At 36.6% G+C, this 18,449-nt stretch overlaps 1 pseudogene; it reads right to left on the reverse strand.

Annotated features, from left to right (window-relative positions):
* Positions 1-13,788: 13,788 nt before the first annotated feature.
* On the reverse strand, positions 13,789-17,789 carry LOC120256862 (annotated as a pseudogene).
* Positions 17,790-18,449: the final 660 nt, after the last annotated feature.

Raw genomic sequence — 18,449 nt, forward strand, 5'->3', positions numbered from 1 at the left:
CTAAATCTGTTACTATTCACTTTTTCAAGAGGGGTTTGGCATAATTTAGAATTTCTCTCGATTGAAATAAAATTCCATACTTATACAACTTTTGTCCTGAATTTAACAAACACTAGAGGGTTCTATTTTGTATTTAGGATTTCTCCCCTTGCTTCTCGACTGATTTTATTTCTATATTCTTGTTTTCGTTTTTCTTGCTTCTCACACGTTAGAACTTTTGTTTAGACTAGTTTTTGGGATTAGGACAAGTACCAATACTCTCATTCTTTCCTGTACATCGATACCCTACCTTTGTACGCACTATTACTACTTGATCGGCACGTACACTTGCTCCCTATCACATATAGCTAGGATTTGCACTTTTGTTCACATCACCTATAGGAAAATAACTTGTAGCGTAGGTCTTCTCATCTCAGAATTTTCCTTGCTAGTACCATGAGTGCATGATTGTTGCATAATTCTATTAAGGGAGTAAAGCAATATATTATGTTGATTATACTTTCCTCTCTAATTCTATAATATTTTATCTATTCTATACCCTAAATCATATGGCGTTATTTTGCCAATGGGCAAACTAATAACTTGTTCTACCCATCATTTATATGCTACAGAATGATTTTCTCATTTATATTTCCAAGCATGAACTGATAAACATGCATAATTTTTTAAAATGATTGATAAATTGTTTGATGAATATGTTGGCTTACATATATGATTTATTCTTGTATTTAGTATGATTTTGATACCTGTTATATATATGTAAAAAAAATTTAATATTGAAATTTATTTTGTTGGAACTCTTCTTGTGAAAGTATAATTAATTATAAGGTTGTCAACCCCTTGAAGATTCGTGCTCCTAGTATGAATTTCTCTCTTATTATCTAGCCTATAAATTGAAAGGTATTTATTAAAATAGTTAAAATTTTTAGCCAACATTTTTTAAGTGTTGTGCTTTTTTTGGAATATGGAAATTCCTAAGATAGATTAGTACCTTTCTCAAGATTACCAATCTCTAATCCCGAATGACAAATTTAATTGGCCTATGATTGCATTACTAAGTTCTATGAATCCTACTATTAGGGTAACCATAATTTGAAGACTATACATACGATTTCTTGGTGTGTACTCAACTCTATAAACTATGCTAGAACTACACATGATTGATTTTTCAATCCTATTTATATAATTCAGATATTATTTGAGGACTCTCTTGTAAACAAATACAAACACAAGCACACATAGAGGATCTACAAGGAACACATTAAACTAACTAATATAATTAAGAGAAATTCAACTATAATTTCATCTCAAGGTTCACTAATTTAAGGCACCGACAAAGATTTAGCCCCTCATATTAAAAAAAAAAAATCCATATTTCAATCCAATAGATTCAACATTATTAAAAACATAGAAGAATAAACTCCCTTAGTACTTCTCTCCTCTCAGATGATCAACTCCGCCTTTGATGAAGGTGAGAACTTCATCTTCAATCTCCTGCGATATTCCCCGATATCACCACCTTGCATTGCTCCTTAATTGGCATTGTTCAATATCCAACCCAAACCCTAGTCTCTACTTCTATCTCTCTGAAAAGTCCCAAAATAAAACCTAATTCTCGGGTTTTATTTTGTAGGTATTGTGATAGTGCACGCCCATGTGCAGGGTGTGCTTAGCCCGTGTTCTTTGCCATCTGTCAATGAAACTACAATTTTCATGAATGTAAAAATCAACACGGTTTCATGCACACCTGTGCTTTGGGCTGCATTGCGTACTTTGATGTGAACCAAAAGCAGTGGCGGACCCAGGAATTTAGTTCAGCCCAGGCTTAAATAAAAAGTCAATATTCTCATATTCGTCAACCTTTAATTTTCCGCCGTTTTTAGCCCAACCATGGCCCCTCCTTAGTCCAACCACGACCGGTGGCAGAACCAGAACTCATCGGTAAGGGGGGTTGAAGTCAACTACTATCATTGTGAGGAATGTTTTGAGCAATTTCTCAAATTTTATTAAAACTTAAAATTTTAGTAATTTTTAAATAAGAAAAAATTTTCATTACTAAAATTTTTTACATTTGTCATGCCACATTATCAATTTAATTTTTTCTTAATTATTAAAAAAATTATAACGTTTAGAACATTGTATTTTTTATAATTTTTAAAATTTCTACAATTTTTTGAAAAAAAAAATTTGTTTTTAATTACTAAAATTATTAAAAACTTAACATTGCAAACTCTATGAATTTGAACCATGGTGGGCTCCTATCATCCAACTCCCACAAACCACTCAAGCACATGCCAATTACATATTAGCTAAATACAAACAAAATATTATTAAACATTAATATTCATAAAAAAAATCTTATTGGACACAGTTCTTCTAATGCTTTTCGGCCGGCCAGCCAGGGCTGCCACCCATGTGGGTCCGCCCCTGACTCCAAGCATGCCAAACTTGAAACCAATAGAAGTTCATAGAAGAAAAACCATAAGAAACTAAATCAAATTAGAATAAAGAAAACCACGACCCGAATCGTATTTCACATTTGAACTGAAGGCATAAGGAAAGCTTGAACACCACAAGAAATTAATCTTGACATGTTCACAAGTTCTCAATAGAACAAAAAGAGAAAAAGTCACACAAAAAAAAAAAAAATCAAATCACACAAATAACACAAGAACGAAACCCTAATATAAATTCAGCCCATAAGAAATAATGAGGCTTCCACGCTTTTAATCAAGTTTTTAATACAAGCCCATAAGAAATAATGAGCCTTCCACACTTTTAATCATGTTTTTAAAACAAGCCCATAAGAAATAATGTGCCTTCCACGCTTTTAAACATGTTTTTAATACAAGCCTATAATAAATAGTGAGCCTTCCATGCTTAGGGTTATGACTGTTCACAGCGAGTTATCGCACTACCTCGATCTTATGCCATGAAGATTAGGCCATCATGATAGGCTTCAACTTGGTGAAGAAGAAGGAGGTCTAGATGATGGCCCAATCTTCATGGCGTAGGATTTAGGTTGATGGATAGTTACTGTGAACAGCTGGGGATGGATGCGACCCGTGCGTTGGGGAGAGACCATTCGAGCTTCAAGAACTCCGACCGGCTGTCCGAACAATCACAGAACCACAAACCAAAAATTAATCCACACAAAATGCACAAAGCGTAGAGCATGAATTAGGAGAAAACTGAAACTTTCCTCTCGCTAGTCTGGGAGAACTCACAAGAACAATGGTGGTAAGACAACTCTTATTTCGTGAATAATAATCAAAGTTCTATCCTTCAAAAGAGAAGGTACAAGGCTATTTATAACCCACTTAAACTTGGGATAGAAGAAAACTATCTTATTAAAATTGGCTAAGGAATCAATCTAAAAATAGAAAATGAAAATTTGCGAGAAAAACAATCTAAAAATTGGAAAATAAAATTGGCAAAAAAACTAATCTAAATATGGGAATAGTATCCCGCAGGTACTGTAGCACATGAAGATGGCAGGCGAATCTCTTCACTTTTAATCTTGGAATATTTGATTTCCTGGTTGGTTGGGATTTGATTTTGTTTCTTTCCAAAAATTGTCTTTGTTTAGGAAAGGGATATTTTGGGCTAATTTGTCATAAAAGGAAACCACATCTCATTTTGTTTGCATCGGTCCAGCGAAGATAAGCACAATTTCCTTCTAAGACGTGCTCGTGAGTGTGAGGCCCACATGTGGTGTAGCTCCAAATGCTTCTCTCTTGCTATTCTCTTGTTTGACTAAGTATGGAATTATATTCTCACTTCCCATACACCTAAGTACAATTAAGGTAGAAGAAATTGGAAATACCGACATTTCAATATAATTTAAGAATAAGCTTAAGTTAGCGTTCACTTGGTTTTGGATTTGTTTAGCACGGTTTCATGTAAATGGTCCTTGATATACTTCCTCTTCTATACCAGCTGAAGTATTATAAAATGAGCCATCTTGCTAAACCTATCAACAACCGCAAATATAAAATCCGTTCCCCTCTTAGTCCGTGGTAATCCAAGAATAAAATCCATAGAAATATCTTCCCACAGTACACTAGGAATAGTTAAGGGAGTATACAATCCATAAGGGTTTAAATGAGACTTCGCTTTGTGGCACGTCTGCCATAGTTGCACGTAGCGCTCAACTTCAACAAAGTATGAATCTTGAGTATATAACTCTTTAATGCTTTCTAAACCCAAAATTTTAGCATCTAGTTGGGACATCAAAGCATGGCGCCTAAACAATGCATCAGCTACAAGGTTATCCTTTCTTTTCTTGTACTTGAATATGTAAGGAAAAGGCTCGATGAACTCACACCATTTTGCATGTCTACGATTTAGTTTTGAAATTAACCATCAAGATGCTTAAATGATTCATTGTCAGAATGTATCACAAATTCTTTAGGCCATAAGTAATGTTGCCAAGTTTCCAAAGCCCTCACAAGCGCATACAACTCCTTGTCATAAGCAGAATAATTAAGAGTTGGGCCACTTAACTTATGACTAAAATAAGCAATATGCCTACCTTCTTTCATAAGCACCCCACCAATACCTCCAAGCATCACATTCTATTTTGAAAGTCTTACAAAAGTCAGTAAGTGCTAGTAGTGGTGCGGTTGTCAATTTGTCCGTTTAATTTTTGAAATGCCTTTTCTTGTGCTGCCCCCGATTTGAATGGAACTTCTTTCTTTGTCAATTCATTGATTGGGACTGCAATGGTGGTGAAATCCTTCACGAACAGACGGTAAAAGCTTGCAAGTCCTAGAAAGCTTCTCACTTTGCTCACGTTTTAGGGTGTTGCCCACTCACGTATTGCTTTCATCTTGTCTCCATCTACCTCAACACCCTGAGATGAAACCGCAAAGCCAAAAAACACAACTTTGTTGGTGCAAAAGGTGCACTTTGCAAGGGTACCATACAATTGTTCTTTTCTCAAAACATCAAGTACATGACGTAAATGTTCAATATGATCATTTAAAGACTTGATGAAAAGTAAGATATCATCAAAGTAGACTACCAAAAATTTTCCTATGAAGGCTCTAACTACATGGTTCATCAATCTCATGAAAGTACTAGGTGCATTTGTTAAAGCAAAAGGCATGACTAATCATTCATACAATCTAAATTTTGTTTTAAATGCTGTTTTCCACTTATCGCCCTCTTTCATTCTAATTTGGTGATAGCCACTACGCATACCTATCTTCGAGAAGATAACATATCCACATTATTCATCAAGCATATCATCAAGTCTAGGTATGGGATGTTTATACCTCACAATTATGTTGTTAATGTTTCTACAATCTACACACATTCTCCAAGAACCATCTTTCTTAGGAACTAAAATAACCGGGACTGCACAAGGAGAGAACTTACATAACCTTTGTCGAGTAGTTCTTGAACCTGACGCTGGATTTCTTTTGTATCATCTAGATTGGTGCAGTAACGTGGCCGATTAGGCAATGGTGCTCCTGGTATCAAATCAACTTGATGCTCAATTCCTCATTTCAGTGGTAGCCCATGTGGGACCTCATCAGGGAACACGTCCTCGTATGCCTGCAAAAGATCAAAAATAGAACTATGCAAAGTAGAGGGTAAATCATTAGTAGTTAGCAAACTTTCTTTGTATAGGAGAACAAAGAACATAGAATTGGGTTCTCTCAAAGCCCTCATGTCCCCCTTCCTAGCCATCGTCACTAAACCCTCATTCCCCGGGGCTTGGTTAATTTAAGTTGTGGAGTTATATTTTGGCTTTGGATTAACTCGCTCATTATGATGGTGGCTCTCACTCAAGTGTTTTGCACTCTCTCTCTCTTTTAGATCATCCATCAATATTTCCTAAGGAGTCATGGGAAGCAAAGAAATACATTCCCCTTTGTACATGAAAGTGAGTCGGTTAGAACGGCTGCAAATATGGACATCATGATCAAACAACCAAGGGCGTCCCAATAGTAATTGGCATGCTTGCATTTTAACAACATCACACTCCACCTGAGCATTATACTTCCCAATGGAGAACTGAAACGTTACAATGTTGCTAACAGCTGGGATATGGATGAAACCCGTACATTGGGGAAAGACCATCCAAAGCTTCCAGATCTCTGACCCATTGTCCGAACAATCGCAGAACCACAAATCAGAAACTAATCCAAACAAAACACACGAAAGCTTAGAGCATGAATTAGGAGAAAGCTGAAACTTTTCTCTCGCAAATCCAGGAGAACTCACAAGAACAATGGTAGTAAGACAGCTCTTATTTCGTGAATAATAATCAAAGTTCTATCCTTCAAAAGAGAATGTTCAAGGCTATTTATAGACAATTTAAACTTATGATGCAAGAAAACTATCTTATTAAAATTTGCTAGGGAATTAATTTAATAAAATTGGCTAGAAAATCAATCTAAATATGATAATAGTATCCAGCGGTACTTTGCACGTTAAGATGCCAGGCGAATCTCTCCACTCTTAATCTTGGAATATTTTATTTCCTGGTTGATTGAAATTTGATTTTGTTTCCTTTTAGAAATTGGGTTTGTTTTTGGAAAGAGATATTTTGGGTTGATTTGTCATAGAAGGAAACCACATCTCCCTTTGTTTGCGTGGGGCCAACAAAGATAGGCACAATTTCCTTCTTGGACGTGCATGTGAGTGTGAGTCTCACATGTGGCGTAGATCCAAATGCTTCTCTCTTGCTATCCTCTTGTTTGACTAAGTCTGGAATTATGTCCTCACTTCTGGTGTACCTACATACTGTTAAGTAGAAGAAATTGGAAACACCACCATTTCAATATAATTTAAGAATAAGCTTAAGTTAGCATTCACCATGGTTTTGGATTTGTTTAGCACGGTTTCATGTAAATGGTCCTTGATATGCTTCCTCTTCTACACCAGCTAAAGTATTACGATCCGTAGGTGGTGTAGTTGGCATAGGCGTGATGTCCTCATCACGTTTAGACAAACTAATAACTTGTTCTACAAGTCATTTATATGCTGGAGAATGATTTTTTCATTTATATTTAAAAGTATGAATTCTAAACATGGCATAATATTTTAAAATGATCCATATATTGTTTGATGATATGTTGGATTACAAATATGATTTATTTTGACTATTTAGTATGATTTTGATACTTGTTATATATATGGCACAAAAACTATTGTGGAACTCTATGTGAACGATTATGCGATATGGTTTGTTGTTGTTGATGGTAGGTTATAGCTTGTTGTTAACAATCAAATGCAATTGAATTCATACATTGGCTGTTTGTTATGTTTTATTGGATTGTGGAGTCTGCTAATATAGATTAATACCTTTCTCAAGACAGCCAATCTATAATCTTAAATGACGAATTTAATCACCCTATGATCTCGCATTACCAAGCTGGTTCTATGAATCTTGCTACTAAGTTTAACTCTAATTTGAAGACTATAGATCATATCTATTGGTGCGTTCTCAACTCTATCCACTATGCTAGACCTATATATAATTGATTTTTTCAATCCTAATCATATGATTCAGATATGTATTTGAGGGCTCTCATGTTCAGTTACAAACATAAGCATACATAGAGGGTTCACAAGAAACATATTGAACTAACCAATATAATTAAGAGAAATTCAACTATAAGTTCATCTCAAGGTTCACCAATGTAATGATTTGACAAAGATTTAGCCTCTCATAGTAAAAATAAATCCATATTACATTCCAAAAGACTCAACATGATTAAGAACATAAAGATTCAACTCCCCCATTGATGAAGGTGAAGTTCATCTTCAATCTCACAATATATTGCCCATATCGAACCCTAGAATGCTCCTAGATTGGCTCCCTTCAATATCTAATCCTAACCTGTACCCTTGGTTCTATTTCTCTGAAAAGTCCAAAATAAAATCTAACTCTTGGGTTTTATTTTGTAGGAATTGTGATAGTGCATGCCCATTTTATTTTCCCTAAGTACTTCAACCTAAAATTTTCATGAATTTAAATCTCCAAAAATTAGCACGGTTTCATGCATTCCAATGCTCTGGGCTACATGGCATGCTTAGCCTATGTATACCCTCATGCAGGTTTTAAGACAATTCCCTAAATTCATGTGAAATCTATCTTTTCTCTTTTTGAAGTAAATGTTCTTTTATATATGCATATATATATATATATATATATGCCAATGTTAAGTTTAAGATGTAGCATGGACAATAATTGTAGTTGGATGTACAATTGAATTCTTAAAAGTATTCTTAATAAAGATTTTCAAAATGATGTTCAAAATATCTCAGCATTCTATGATGGGGGTGGATAACTACATTAGATGGGATGCACACTGGAGCCTTTTTTGCAGGGAAATCAATATTTGTGAATTATCATTATAGGCCCACAAATTAATGAGAATTGCCTTATACAGATGCACAAAACTTTATGATTTTTAAATGGTGTTGATCTTTCTTTATGGATTAGTTACAAACACTCACACAAGGTTATTAGCTGCATCAGTTGATGGGCTCCAACTTTGTGAAGAAGAAGGAGATCTAGATGATGGCCCGATATTCACGGCGTAAGATCTAGGTTGATGGATAACTAGCAGCGAACTGCTAGGGATGGATGCGACCTGTATGTTCTGGAGAGACGATCCGAAGCTTCAAGAACTTCAACCCGCTGTCTGAACAATCACATAACCACAAACCGGAAACTAATCTGCGCAAAACGATTGAAAGCATAGAGCACGAGTAAGGAGAAAAGCCGAACCTTCCTCTCGCGAATCCGGGAGAACTCACAAGAACGATGGTAGAGATAGGCACAGTTTCTTTCTTGGATGTGCATGTGAGTCCACATGTGGTGTATTTCCAAATTCTTCTCTCTTGCTATCCTCTTGTTTGACTAAGTCTAGAATTGTATCCTCACTTCCTGTTCACCTAAGTAAAATTAAGGGTAGAAGAAATTAGAAACATCACCATACCAATAATTTAGGAATAGTTCCACTATTACCATCCATAGGTGGTGTAGTTGGCATGGGCGATGTCCTCATCATCAGTTTTGTTGAACACTTGACAATACATTTTGTCATGCCTCAACCTATAGTTAGACACATAACAACCACCGAGATTACAAAAGGTATTTGGACTACCTCTAATATCATCACACAAGAGCAAGAATGCCAATCTAACGATATAATGGAGTAAACCAGAAGATGCTTTGATTATGTATATTCAAAACTTTGGAAAGAAAAGTGTACAACATCCGATTTGATAGACTAGTAGATCCAATCCAAACAATAGAGATTAAATTTACAATATGCAAAAATGAGATAGACTTTGGACAAGAGAAACCTAGGAACATGTCAAGAAAATAAGACAACCGCACAACGCCATGTGGACCCTAGCACATTACTCAATTTAGGGAGAATGAATGGAGGGATGAGTAAGTTAATTACTCAGTGAGTTAATACCGCATAGTTCTAAGAAAGTAAATATGAAACCAAGCAAGCAATTGATAACAAATTTTAAATTTCTAGACATAGCTCCAAACTTCAAACCAAGCTTTAAATATATATATATATACATATATTTGTTGAAATATAGACTTTGGGTTTTAAACAGCAAGGAATCCAATCTCAAAAGGGCTTGCCTCAAATAGTGTCCAAATCTAACTATGATCCGCCAAGGTATTTTTCATTTACTTTAGAAAAGTAACAAACACTAATGAATCAAGTATATAATAACATAATTTTCAAATATCAACCACTACACTTGTCATACATGTTTATAATAACATAATTTTCATATTATCAAAGCTCAAGAGCATAGATTTAGTGGGCATTTAATAAGGTCAAATAGCAAGTATGAATCAAGTATGGAAGCCATCAAAAAATGTCTTGATAATTTTCACTACAATGTGTAGAGGTCATTCCAGTTGTGAATATATTTTTGTAAATAAAGAAAAAACCCATTTGTGTCGAATTTCAGACATTTTACTCAACCAATGTTTATCATCAATGTTGTATGTTTCTTTCAGTTCACCCCATTTACTCTCAAATGCTTCAATTGATGCACTACGATGTAACCAGTTGTTGTAGTCCCCCATGAAGCCTTCTTTGCTCTTCAAATCTACTAAATACTTCATTGAATTTCTCCCAGTGTGCCACGAGCACAATCGATGACTAGAATTTGGAAAAACTTTTGCAATAGCTTTCCCCATAGCCAAGTCTTGTTTGTAATAATGGTTTGTGGATGTTTTCATAGTATATATTTCATCCATATTTGAAATACCCATAAAAAGTTGTCTTCTTTTTCATCTGAGATTAGAGCACAACTAAATAAAATTGATTGCTTATGATGATTGACTCCAAATAAAGGAGCAGAGTAGAACAAAATCTATTCATTTGATGCCGTATAAAAAAAACATCTCCAAATTCTGAATATGTCATTTTGCATCTTCCATCTGCTCAAAAAACACCTCTAGTCTGACCAAACTCATCAATATCCATATCAAAAAAAAAAAAATCATCATTGAGTTTTTTTTCCTTGAAAAACTTTACAATAACCATGCATTCTTGCCCAATATTATTACTTCGAATTTCCATTAAATGATTTGAACAATCTTCTTGAGTAATTTGAGCAGACCCATATTTGAAAGTGTTTCATTCAATACTCACAACATTTGGCTCAGCCCTATTCTACTTTTATGCAATGCCTCCATTAAACATCTACATGTATCACTAATATGGAGATGAGTACATCTTCATCAACTTAGAGGGACTAGTTGGTAAATCATGGTTATATGCATCATTACCAAAGGTTTTTATAGTCCATGGTCCACTCTTCATTTTTGTCACTACCATCCGAGCTTGGCAATTTGTCTTTGTATCTCTACATCTATGAATAGTTTTCTCTACGTCGGCATGTAGTTAATTGAGAATGAGATGAACGATACATATTTCCTCTTTTTATCCCAAAACCTCTAGACTTTGCAAAATCTAAGTAAAATCGAAATGCTTCCTCCTCATCATGGAACTCCGTACCAACAAGTGGAATTCTTTCTGATTTTTGTTCATCTTCAGACTGTGGACTGTTTGCCAATTGATGTCCATCTAAAAGTTGTTGGCTACCGGCACCTTCTTGATGTTGAGAAAACTTGAGCTCATTTGGATCTATTTTCATCTTCTCATGTATGAAAGTGTCATCTTTGCATATTTCATCGGTGCTATCCGCTACTCTATATGTCCTATCAAGAAAAATACAATAAATTAGAATATATCAAAGCATATAACTAATGTGATTACTTGTCATTACTTATCATTTTCCACATTGATTGTTGTAGACAAGACCAAGTGAAAGACTTGCAGGCTACCATGCGGCTCGCATGAACCTGGCTGAAAAGCCTTGCGAGTTACCATGCGGCTCACATGAACCTGGTTGAAAGACTTGGGGGCTACCATGCTGCCCGCATGAACCTGGTTGAAAGAATTGCTTGCTACCTTGCGGCCCGTATGAACTTGGCTGAAAGCCTTGCGGACTATCATGCAGGCCGCATGGTCCCTTGCATGGCTTGGGATAAGCGTCTATATGGTCCATGAGTGCTCCTTGCGGCCCACATAAACTGGGGACTTATAAAAGGAATTCAAGGGGAGAAGCTTGATTTGGGTAGATCCTTCACTGACATCACTTTCGAGAGCTTGGAAACGACATAAAAGCCGCATTTAGTATGGTGTCGGTCAAATCTTTTTGGGGGAGATCCATCATCGCATATCATCACCAACCTTGGGATGAGCTTTATCATGCCTTTTTTATTTGTTGGCATGTATTTTTCCTTAATTTTTATTGCCGTGCACAACTAAACCCCCAAATCACCAGATGCCCATGAACTTTGTTATGAACATGCTTGTTTGACTGACTTGATTAATTCCTAATGCATTGTTGTGGTTTATGGTTCTTTATATGTGCTTTCATTGCCTTGGATTGCATGAGAACTCTCTAATTCAATTTCTTGGATTGTACTTGGAAGCGCGGGATGTGCCCTTGTATTAGACCCACATAGATTGAAAGGGGATTCATGTGACATTACACCAATGGATTTGGGAATTCAGTAACCCTCTGAACCTTAGGTTTAAACCGAGAAATTGTGTTTATTCCTTTCTAGAGATTTGCCAAAGTGTATTGCAATCGTAGGAGAAGTTGATCTACAAGGGATTCCAGCCACAACTCGTATGGGATTAGGGATTAATCACTAAGGGATTCAGAGTTAACCTACTTTAGAAATATCTCGGCCCAAATCACCATTGCCATCTTAATCTAGCATCCTTCTAGCATTAACTTTAACCTTGAATTGTTCGCATTTCTCGGTCTAATTTCATAATTCGGATTTCCATATTTACCATCACTTCATAGCCCAATTTAATCGTTTGATTTAGATTAAGTCCTTGACCGTGAGGAATACAACTCCAGTGTCATGCACGTGGTACTACTTGACAATCCGTGAACTTGCAGCGGGCAACCATCGAAGTCTCTCCAGTATCTGTTGACACACACAAAGCAAATGTATGATGAGAACTAAACAACTAAAAGCATAAGGCAGCAACTTGATGATGTGAAAGGGTGATGAGTTAGAGATGAAGATATTAAGACAACTCTTAAATGAATAACGAATAAAACTTTGAAACTCCATGAAATAAAGAATTCAAAGCCTTAAATAATTTCACAAGTCAAAACGATTTGAAGGCTTCACAAGCATAAGACACTGAAGTCTTTAAACATCAAAATCAAAGGAGATCAAAGCTCTTGACTTACAAACATAGAAAAATTACAGTTTCAGATCCACCCAAAATATTTTGCCTGATTATGTGACGGGTCATGACTTGATGATGCACTAGTCAAGACTCCAAACCTAATGGAAGAGTCGGGACTCAAAAAATATCAAAATAATGATTAATGGAACCTTCATGTCTTAGGTCATGAAGAAGTCAAATACCCAATGAATTCTACAAACAAAGACTTGAGGACCTCACAAGCATGAAACATTGAAGTCTTCAAGGATGAAACTCAAAGGGGATCAAGGTTTGACTTACAAAAATAAAAAGATTGCAAACTAAAAACCAAATGATGTTTGAAAATACAAACTAAAAAAAGAAATAATGATACGAACCCCGCCAAGAACTTGACGAAACCCGTAACAAGATTAGCCCAAACGATCGTTCTACCCTCAAGTTTAAGGGAGAAGTACCACGACCCGTTGCCTATAGAAAAGCAAGAACCTTGGTATAGTTAGGACGTCGCAAACGGGAGTGGGAGATAGTTTGATAAGTCAAGATGAACGCCACAGAACAAACCTGATAAGTTCGATAGTTCTTCGAAGAACCAAAGAGATTTCTCTCACTTTTTAATAATCAGCCAAAAGACCTTTTCATTCTATAGTTCAGCCCTTATATACACTATTACAAGAAATATTAAGCATTAACCTCTAAATATTAAACTCATGCATGCTTAGAAATAAGAAACATTAAATACTCATCCATGCTTTGGGACAATCACAAATTAACCACTCTTCTTTTCCAAAGCATTGAAGTATGAGAAGCATTGATGGTGAGTTTTAATGATAATAGCTAATTGATGATAGCTTTAATGATGTGAACCAAACTTTGTTCTTCATTGATGATGAGCTTGTAATCTTGTTTGAGTTGAACCTCTTGAATTAATCCAGCAAGAGCCTCCTTGAATTTCTTAGCCCGACCTCGTGTGATTGGTCCAATTGTGACTTGAAGGGGATCATGACCCTCTTTGTTAGTTTTGTAAACGTTTCTATCATTCCCCTCCTGAATAGAATTTGCCCTCAAATCATCACCTACATCAAAAAAGGATAGATCAGCAATATTAAATGTGGCACTAACATTGTACTCACCTGGTAAATCTAGCTTGTACCCATTATCATTGATACGCTCAAGAAATTGAAATGGACTGTCCCCTCGTGGCAGTAGCTTGGAGCGCCGTTGTTCAGGAAATCTTTCCTTTCTTAAATGCAGCCAAACCCAATATCCTGGTTTGAACACAACCTTTCGTCGCCCTTTATTTGGCTTGCTTTGCATATTGCTCTGTCCTTCGTTCGATGTTGAGCCTTGCTTTCTCATGGATCTGTTTAACAAATTCAGCTTTGCTTTTGCCATCTAGATTTACACGCTCAGTCATAGGCAAAGGAGTTAAGTCTAAAGGAGTTAATGGATTAAAACCATACACAATCTCAAAGGGTGAAAACTGAGTAGCAGAATGAACAACACGATTATACGCAAATTCAACATGTGGTAAACAATCTTCCCAGGTTTTGATATTTTTTTGAATTATAGCTCGCAACAAAGTAGATAAAGTTCTATTAACTACTTCAGTTTGACCATCGGTTTGTGGGTGACATGTAGTAGAAAACAGCAATTTAGTTCCTAATTTACCCCACAATGTTTTCCAAAAGTAGCTCAAGAACTTAGCATCCCAATCTGAAATGATAGTTCTAGGCATACCATGCAATCTCACAATTTCACGAAAAAACAATTCAAATATATTTGGAGCATCATCAGTTTTTGTGACATGGAATAAAATGTGCCATTTTCGAAAATCGATCCACAACAACAAATATTGAATCCCTACCTCATTTTGACCGGGGTAATCCTTAGACAAAATCCATCAAAATATCAATCCAAGGCTCACTAGGAATTGGCAATGGTGGTGTGTATAAACCATGGGGTTGTATCCTTGACTTAGCTTGCTTACAAGTGACACATCTACCACAAATCCTTTCTATATCACGTTTCATATGTGGCCAATAAAAATGTTCTTGTAAAACACTAACAGTCTTAGCTATACCAAAGTGCCCCATTAATCCTCCTCCATGTGATTCCCTCACTAACAAATCTCGCACTGAACAATTAGGCAAACACAACTTGTTTTCCCTGAATAGAAAATCATCATGTCTAAAGTATTTTCCAAATGTAAATTTCTTACAAGATTGATACACATCACCAAAATCATGATCATAAGCATATAAATCTTTTATATGTTCAAAACCGAGAACCTTCACATCAAGAGTGGAAAGTAAAGCATACCTACGAGATAATGCATCTGCCACAACATTCTCCTTGCCTTGCTTGTACCGGATGACATAGGGAAATGTCTCAATGAATTCTACCCATCGCGCATGTCTTCTATTTAGCTTATGTTGGCCCTTCAACTGCTTCAATGACTCATGATCTATGTAAATCACGAATTCCTTTGGCCATAAGTAGTGTTGCCATGTCTCTAATGCTCGAACCAACGCATATAACTCCTTGTCATAAGTAGGGTAGTTTAAAGCTGCCACACTTAGTTTCTCACTAAAATATGCAATTGGTCTTCCTCCTTGCATGAGAACAACACCTATACCCGAACCTGAAGCATCACATTCAATCTCAAAAGTGTTAGTAAAATCAGGCAGAGCAAGTACGGGAGCATGGGTCAATTTGTCCTTGAGCAACTGAAATGCCCGTTCTTGCTCTTCCCCCCATTTGAACCCCACGTTCTTCTTAATCACCTCCGTCAGTGGAGTGGCAATGCTACTGAAATCTTTTACAAACCTTCTATAGAAACTAGCAAGGCCATGAAAACTTTGAACAACTCCAACACTAGTAGGACTCAGCCATTCTTGAATCGCACGGATTTTGTCCTCATCAACTTGTATACATGTTGCACTCACAACAAAAAGAAGAAATACAAGCTTATCTGTGCAAAAAATGCATTTTTGCAAGTTAGCAAATAGCTTCTCTTTTGAAGTACATTTAAAACTGATTTTAAGTGCTCAACATGATCATCCAAGCATTTGCTGTAAATAAGAATATCATCAAAATAAACAACAACAAATCTACCAATGAATTCCCTCAAGACATGGTTCATCAAGCGCATAAAACTACTTGGTGCATTAGACAACCCAAAAGGCATCATTAACCACTCATATAATCCATGTTTTGTTTTAAACACAATTTTCCATTCATCACCTTCTTTCATTCTTATTTGATGATACCCACTCTTCAAATCAATTTTAGAGAACATACTAGCACCATGTAGTTCATCTAACATATCATCTAAGCGAGGAATAGGATGTCGATACTTTACCATAATGTTGTTGATGGCACGACAATCGACACACATCCTCCAAGTCCCATCCTTCTTAGGAACCAAAATCACCAGAACAGCACAAGGACTCATGCTCTCCCTTACATAGCCCTTTGCCATCAACTCTTCAACCTGCCGTTGTAGTTCCTTTGTCTCCTCGGGATTGCTTCTATAGGCTGGTCGGTTTGGGATTGTGGCACCGGGAACAAAGTCAATTTGACGCTCAATTCCCCGAATAGGTGGTAATCCATGTGGAGCCTCCTCGAGAAAAACATCATCAAGCACCTGCAAAAGTTCAACAATTGGACAAGGCAAAGACATGTTAAGGCTGTTAGTATTCAAATATGCCTCTTTGTACAAAAATACAATCATCGGCTGTCTCAAAAACATTGCTCGCTTTGTCTCACTTGCCCTTGCATAAAAATTTTGTTGTTTTCTCTCAGATTTTCCCTTTGATTTTCCCTCAACAATTGAACTTTTCTTTTCTTTTTCTCTCTTATTTTTCTCAACTTCTCTCTGATTTTCACTCTTTTTCTTTCTTTCATTTTCTCTCTTTTTGTCACTCTCTTTTTGTAATCTCACTTGATCATTATAAACCTGTTTTGGTGTCATGGGAACAAGAGTAATTGGCCTTTCACGGAACACAAAGGAATATTTGTTTGTGTAGCCATCATGTTTCACTCGCGTATCAAATTGCCATGGCCTTCCAAGCAACAAATGCCCAGCTTGCATGGGTACTACATCACACAACACCTCATCTTCATATTTACCGATTTGGAAGGAAACTAGAACTTGTTTGTTCACTTTCACTTCACCACTATCATTGAGTCATTGTAGCTTGTATGGCCTTGGGTGCATGAGTGTTGGTAACCCCAATTTCTCCACTAAAGTAGTGCTAGCAACATTTGTACAACTCCCACCATCAATAATCACACTACATACCTTGTGAACAAAACACCTAGTGTGGAAAAGATTATCTCGTTGCAACTCATCTTCTCCTTTTGTTTGCACACTTAAAGCTCTCTTTGCCACCAACAAATCACCATGAACAGCACATTCTTCCTCACCTTCAACCTCCAATGGGGGCATAGATGTAGTGTCCAACTCATCTTCCATTTCAATCTCACCATTATCTTGCACTACCATGACTCGCTTGTTCGGGCATTGGCTTGCTATATGACCTCTTCCTTGACATTTAAAACACTTGATGTCACGAGTTTGAGATGTGGACAAATCAGATTTACCTTGATAGTCACGACTTGATGGTTCTTGTTTTGGCTCTGGTTTAGACTTGATAGCTGGCTTCTCCTCCTTCTTTGCATAATTTGGCTTCCATGATGATGATGATCCAGAACCCTAGGCTGTCTCATACTGCCCCTCCTCTTAAGAAGCCGCTCAACCTTAATTGCCATGTGCACCATGTCTTCCAACTCCACATAATGTTGCATCTCCACTCCATCTTGAATCTCTTGGTTTAGTCCACTCAAAAATCTAGCCATTGTAACTTCTCGGTCTTCTTCTACATTAGCCCGAATCATAGCAATCTCCATGTCCTTGTAGTAATCTTCAACACTTAGATTTCCTTGGTGAAGCCTTTGCCACTTTTGGTACAACTCACGGTAGTAGTGACTAGGAACAAATCGTTTCCTCATCACAATTTTCATGTTCTCCCACGTCTCTATTGGACTTTCTCCATTTCTTCTCCTATTCAACAACAATTGATCCCACCAAATAATAACATAGTCAGAAAACTCAATAGCTGCAAGTTTTACCTTCTTCATTTAGGAGTAGTTGTGGCAATCAAATACTAACTCCACCTTCTTCTCCCATTCAAGGTAGGCTTTGGGATCATGTTTTCCTTGAAAAGAAGGAATATTCATTTTTATGCCATGGAAGTTGTTATCCTCTTGATTCCAAACCCGCCTATTTGGTGTATTCCTCCTATGGCTACCCACCGAGCCTTGTTCATCATCTCCCTCAGATCTACTCAATCCATCCTCCTCAAACCTCTGTTCATGTCTTTCTCCTCCTTGATTGTGAGAGTGCGGTGGATATTGTCTTGAATTTTCTATTTTATCAAACCGTTCATGAACCTCCCCTAATTCCTGCCTCATCAAACGCAGCATCTCTCCCATCATAGCCTCCATGAATAACTTTGGATCAACACCCTCCGAAGCACTTTTCTCATTGTTTTGAGCCATGAGATTTTTTTTTTTGAGGCACTCAACTAACGAAATACTCACAGATCTCTCTATCGGTTCTTATCGAACTAATCAAACTCAAATCAAAAAGGTCAAGCAACAATTCACACAAGAGCCTATCGT

The sequence above is a fragment of the Dioscorea cayenensis genome, unplaced genomic scaffold (genome assembly GCF_009730915.1).
Source record: "Dioscorea cayenensis subsp. rotundata cultivar TDr96_F1 unplaced genomic scaffold, TDr96_F1_v2_PseudoChromosome.rev07_lg8_w22 25.fasta BLBR01001668.1, whole genome shotgun sequence".
NCBI classification, from domain to species: domain Eukaryota; kingdom Viridiplantae; phylum Streptophyta; class Magnoliopsida; order Dioscoreales; family Dioscoreaceae; genus Dioscorea; species Dioscorea cayenensis.